This window comes from Grammomys surdaster, unplaced genomic scaffold, assembly GCF_004785775.1.
Source record: "Grammomys surdaster isolate TR1022 unplaced genomic scaffold, NIH_TR_1.0 124438, whole genome shotgun sequence".
In the NCBI taxonomy this organism is placed as follows: Eukaryota; Metazoa; Chordata; class Mammalia; order Rodentia; family Muridae; genus Grammomys; species Grammomys surdaster.
The window spans coordinates 1-6529 of NW_021619444.1; the positions used below are offsets into that span (position 1 = coordinate 1).

Sequence of the window (6529 nt, forward strand, 5' to 3'; positions counted from 1 at the left end):
TAGAAACAAATTGAAATAAATATTTACAAATGAAAGTTAATACACCAAAACTAACAAATTTCTCCATTCATTGGTTAAACTCATTGAGACCACATGTGCAATATACAAAAATCTAAAGGTAGGTTTCATAGTGATGGATCTGTGTACTCTTCAGGACAGAAGTTGGAGAATTATGTGTGTTTGTCCTTGATGGCCATGGTTCTGTCTCAGGGAGGAATATGTGCTCTTTATGAGGATTTTACAGATTCTAGCCATGTCCTCCATGATGAAGGATGACATTTAGTGCCATTAGGATGCAGGATAATATTTTTTGCTCTTCAGAAATGGCAGGAGATATACACAAAACTTTTACCGTTCCTGCCATCTTTAATTCCTCTGGAGATAAAGCTACACAGCCAGTAGAACCAGCACCATTTGTTGAAAATGCTGTCTTTTTTTCCACTGGATGGTTTTAGCTCCTTTGTCAAAGATCAAGTGACCATAGGTGTGATGTTTCATTTCTTATCTTCTATTCTTCTCCATTCTTCCTGCCTTTCTCCGTACCAATACCATGCAATTTTTATGACTATTGCTCTGTAGTACAGCTTGAAGTCAGATGTGGTGATTCCCCCAGAATTTCTTTTATTGTTGAAAATAGTTTTTGCTATCCTGGGATTTTGTTATTTCAAATAAATTTGAGAATTGTTCTTTCCATCTCTGTGAAGAATTCAGTTTAAATTTTGATGGGGATTGCATTGAACTTGTAAATTGCTTTTGGCAACATGGCTATTTTTACTATATTAATTCTCCCAATCCATGAGCATGGGAAATCTTTCCATCTTCTGAGATCTGCTTTGATTCTTTTCTTCAGGGACTTGAAGTTCTTGTCATACAGATTATTTACTTGATTGGTTAGATTTACACCAAGGTATTTTATATTATTTGTGACTATTTTGAAGGGTGTCATTTCCCTAATTTCTTTCTCAGCCTGTTTACCTTTTGAGTAGTGAAAGGCTGCTGATTTGTTTGAGTTAATTTTATATCCAGACACTTTGTTAAAGTTGTTTATCAGGTTTAGGAGTTCTCTGTTGTAACTTTTGGGGTCACTTAAGTATACTATCATATCATCTGCAAAACTGAAATCTTGACTTCTTTCTTTCTAATTTGTATCCTTTTGACCTCCTTTTTTTGCCTAATTGCTCTGGTTAGGACTTCCAGTACTATATTGAATAGGTTGGGAGAGAGTGGGCAGCCTTGTCTAGTTCCTGATTTTAGTGGGATTGCTTCAAGTTTCTCCCCATTTAGTTTAATGTTGGCTACAGGATTGCTGTATATTGCTTTTCCTATTTTAGATATGGGCCTTGAATTCCTGATCTTTCCAAGACTTTTATCATGAAGGGGTGTTGAGTTTTGTAAAATGCTTTCTCAGCATCTAGTGATATAATAATGTGTTTTTTTCCTTTGAGGTTGTTTACATAGTGGATTACATTGATGGATTTCCATACATTGAACCATTCCTGCATTCATTGGTTAAAGCCTACTTGATTATGATGGATAATTGTTTTGATGTGTTCTTGGATTTGCTGTGCGAGAATCTTATTGAGTATTTTTGCATTAATATTCATAAGGGAGATTGATCAGAAGTTCTCCTTCTTTTTTGGATCTTTGTGTGGTTTCGGTATAAGTGTATTTGTGGCTTTGTAGAATGATTTAGGTAGTGTTCCTTCTGTTTCTCTTTTGTGGAACAGTTTATAGAGAATTGATATTAGGTCTTCTTTGAAGGTCTGATAAAACTCTGCACTAAAACCATCTGGTCCTGGACTTTTTTTGTTGGGGAGATTTTTAAAGACTGCTTCTATTTCTTTTGGGGTTATTGGACTGTTTAGATAGTTTAACTGGGCCTGGTTTAACTTTGATACCTGCTATTTGTCTAGAAAATTGTCCATTTCATCCAGATTTTCCAGTTTTTTGTAGTAGGATCTGATGATTTTTAAAATTTTCTCTGTTTCTCTTGTTATATCACCCTTTTCAGTTATGATTTTATTAATTTGGATACTGTCACTCTGCCTTCTGATTAGTCTGGCTAAGGGTTTATTTGTCTTGTTAATTTTCTCAAAGAACCAGCTCCTGGTTTTATTGATTCTTTGTATAGTTCTTTATGTTTCTACTTGGTTGGGTTGATTTGAGCCCTGAGTTTGATTTTTTCCTGCTGTCTGCTCCTCTTTGGTGTGTTTGCTTCTTTTTATCCTAGAGCTTTCAGGTATATTATCAAGCTGTTAGTGTATGCTCTCTCCAGTTTCTTTTTGTAAGCACTTAGAGCCATGATTTTTTTCTCTTAGCACTGCTTTTCTTGTGTCCTATAAGTTTTGGTATGATTTGTCTTCATTTTCATTAAATTCTAAAAAGTCTTTAATTTGTATCTATATTTCTTACCTGTACAGGTTATCATTGAGTAGATTGTTGTTCTATTTCCACATGAATGTGAGCTTCCCATTGTTTTTGTCATTATTGAATAAAAGCATCCAGGACATAAAAATGAATTAGAAACAATAAAGAAATCACAAAGAGAGACTACCCTTGAGATAGAAAATCTAGGAAAGAAATCAGGAGTCATAGACACAAGCATCACCAACAGAATACAAGAGATAGAAGAAAGAATCTCAGGTGCAGAAGATATCATAGAAAATATTGACATAACTGTCAAAGAAAATGCAAAGTGGGGAAAGTTCCTAACCCAAAACATCCAGGAAATCCACAACACAATGAGAAGGCCAAACATAAGGATAATAGGTATAGAAGAGAGTCAAGATTAACAACTTAAAGGGCCAATAAATATCTTCAACAAAATTAGAGAATGAAACTTCCCTAACCTGAAGAACAAGATGCCCATAAACATACAAGAAGCCTACAGAACTTCAAATAGACTAGACCAGAAAAGAAATCCCTCCCATCACTTAATAACCAAAACACCAAATGCACAAAGCAAAAGAAGGATATTAAAAGGAGTAAGGGTAAAAAGCAAAGTAACATATAATGGCAGACCTATCAGAATTACACCAGACTTCTCACCAGATACTATAAAAGCCAGAAGATCCTGGACAGATGTCATACAGAACCTTAGGGAAGACAAATGCCAGCCCAGGCTACTAAACCCAGCAAAACTCTCAATTACTGTAGATGGAGAAACCAAGATATTCCATGACAAAATCAAATTTACAAAATATCTTGCCACAAACCCAGCACTACAAAGGATAATAGAGAGGAGACTCCAATGCAAGGAGGGAAATTATACATACCCTATAAAGAGCAAGAAAGGAATTGTCTTCCAACAAATCCAAAAGAATATAGAAACAGAAACAATGCCAGTGCTAATAACAAAAATAACAGGAAGCAACACTCCCCTTTCCTTAATAACTCTTATCATCAATGGACTCAATTCCCCAACAAAAAGACATAGAGTTATGTCCCTGCCTGAGCTGCTGCTCAGGTCCTCCGATCAGTCACCAGGGTCTAGGAAGGGAGAGAGTGGGGATGGAGGGACAAGAGACTCGAAGAATGGAGAAAAGACAGGGTGTGTGATCAAGTCCCATTTATTGAAAGGAAATCCTGGGTATTTATTCACTTTTCTACGTACCTTGTTGCCTTGGACAAGCAGGGGAACATAGCTGAAGGTACTTTTCCATGTGTGCCTTGCAGCTGGTGGCATTAAACAGCAAAACAAGAAAGATGATAGCTGCTTTCTGCTAGGAGTCAGCTTCCAACAGACTAACAGATTGGATATGTAAACAGGACCCAGAGTTTTTGCTGCATGCAGGAAACCCACCTCAGTGAAAAGACAGATACAATATTAAAGAAAAAGGCTGGAAAATAATTTTTCAAGCAAATGGTCCTAAGAAACAAGCTGAAGTAGCCATTCTAATATCGAATAAAATCAACTTTCAACTTAACACTATCAAAAAGGATAGTAAGGACATTTCATACTCTTCAAAGGGAAAGTCAACCAACATGAATCTCAGTTCTCAACATCTATGCGTCAAATGCAAGAGTACCCATTTTATTATTTATATTATTAATATATTGTTCCATAGATTATAGTAAAATCATAACTGTTTCCCACAAAAGTGATAGATTCATGTGTGAGTCTCCTGTTACAGCATAGTGTAAGATGCACAGGGAACACTGTATCAGTTTTTGAAGAATATCAGGGAAGATGTATTTAAATGTGTGCTTATATATTTGCAGGAGGACTATGAAGGTACTGTGGCAATGAGAAAAACAGATATCCCATAGTCAGAATTACAGGGTTTGCATTGTCACAAGGCCAGGGATTGGAACTCTGCCTGGTTTATGTAATTAGTGGGAGTGGGGTGTGAAAGGCTTGCTCAAAGAGTTTTGAATGGAATATTTTCTTTCTTTGGATATTTCCTTAGCATCAGCATATCTGAAAGTCATGATGAGTTTCACAGACCCACCAACACTCCAGCAGCTGGCAAGAAGAAGCCTGTTGAAAGATGAAGCCTTGGCCATCTCTGCTCTGGAGGACCTGCCCAAGGAACTCTTCCCACCACTCTTCAAAGGTGCATTTGCCAGTAAACAACTCAACATCCTGAGGCAGATGGTGGCAGCCTGGCCCTTCCCATGCCTTCCTGTGGGAGCCTTGATGGAGTCTCCTGACCTGGAGACCTTGAAAGCTCTGCTTGATGGCCTTGATTTGCTGTTGGCACAAAAGGATCAACCCAGGTAACTAAGACCATGGTAGCACAGGTTGTGGGGTGAAGTTTGTATGGATGGAAGTGAAGTCAGTACTCATAAAGTGGTTCAAGGTGAATCACAGTGTTTTGATTGTAGGAGTCAGTATCTTCAAGAATGGAAATGAAGAAACAGGACAGTGGTGTATGGAGGATAACTTAGAAGAGCAATAGTCAATATGTAATGAGTCTGTCCTTGCCTTTTCCCCAGTCACTAGAAATGGAAGCTGTCTGTTTTCAAAGAATTGATTTAAGGGAAGTTGAATTATGGGTTATACCGATTACACATTGTATCTCCTGTCATATGAATGTCCTTCTTCTTTACCCATAGGAAGTTGAAACTACAAGTGCTTGATTTACGAGATGTCCACCATGACTTCTGGAATGTTTGGGCTGGAAGACAGCATATAGTCTGCTCTCCAGATGTAATTGGCAACAACCAGGCAGTGGGAAATCATCCATCCTAGGTGGGAAACAGTCCTTGAATGTATTGATGAACCATTTCCTCATGTACCACCTTCCCTCCAAATATCTAAAATATTTTTATCAGTGGGGCAAGCAGAGGAAAGATGCAATACAGGTGATCTGTCAGAAGTTAGAGTTTGGAGCCTTTCCTGCCTATGATCCACTGGATATTTTGGAGGTTTTTGATACGGGCTCTATCCAGAAATTGGAAATAAACACATGCTGGGACATTCACACTCTTGCATTGCTAGCCTCTGGTCTGAGGCATATGAAAACCCCCCAGAAACTCATTTTCAAGAAAATCTATGTACCTGTGTATTTGCCTCGGGACCAAGAGATGGACGCCTGCTGTTTTACAGAGACCTTTTCCCAGTTCTCCAAACTGAATAAGCTTCAGCATCTCTATTTGAATGATGTCTACTTCCTGAATGGTCACCTGGACCAAGTGCTCAGGTAAGAAAGGATAGAGAGCTTTTCTCTGGAGTGAGCAAAATATTTTGTTGTTGTTTTGTTTTACATTCAACATGAGTTTATATAGTGGTTTGTCAGCTAGTGTTAAATTTATATAGATGTGGGCTTAGTATAATTGATATAGCAATTTACACTGTTGTTGCAACCTAATTTCTCACCTTAGTAATGGCAGACTGTCATGTGTGTGTTCATGATTTAGAAAGGGTTTCAGGAGAAACCCAGATGACAGGAAAATAGATCTAAAGAATATTTGAGATCTTACACCACATGTCCTCTCATGTCAACTGTGTCCTCAAAACTATATGAACAGCTTCCATTCCTTCTGACTTCCAATGGTTCAAAGGAAATTAGAGTTCAGGAAGATCTGAGTAGATGGGAAATGAGTGAATGACTGTGGTCTAGAGGAAACCCTATGAACAGAATGGAGGCTATGTGTGTAAGCTGGAGCACATTGAGATAAATGTTAGCAGAACTGGGGATGGTTCTGATTGGTTCCCAGTTGATCCTTCTGGGTTCGGCTGCTTACATCATCTGTCCTTACATATGTTTTCTGATTGCCAGTTCAGAGGGATCTGTGCAGCTGAGTCACTAGCAGACACAATGATAGCTTATGTCCTACCTAGAAGAACATGATATTAGTTGTTAGCTCTTAATCAGAGAGCAGCTTGTCCTTGACATTAATAATGGTCAGAGAATGACCTTGGGCAAAGGAGACTCTGCAACCTTGATTTCATAGCCTTTTCTCTGGAACTATTGAACTTCAATGTTGTAAAGTCTTCTCTCTCTCTCTCTCTCTCTCTCTCTCTCTCTCTCTCTCTCTCTGTCTCGTTGCTTGGGGAGTCCATTTGGAGACCCTAGCTATCACT

The 6529-nt window shown here is 38.1% G+C and overlaps 1 pseudogene; it reads left to right on the forward strand.

Annotated features, from left to right (window-relative positions):
- The first annotated feature begins 4432 nt into the window (after nucleotides 1-4432).
- On the forward strand, nucleotides 4433-5645 carry LOC114636502 (annotated as a pseudogene).
- Nucleotides 5646-6529: the final 884 nt, after the last annotated feature.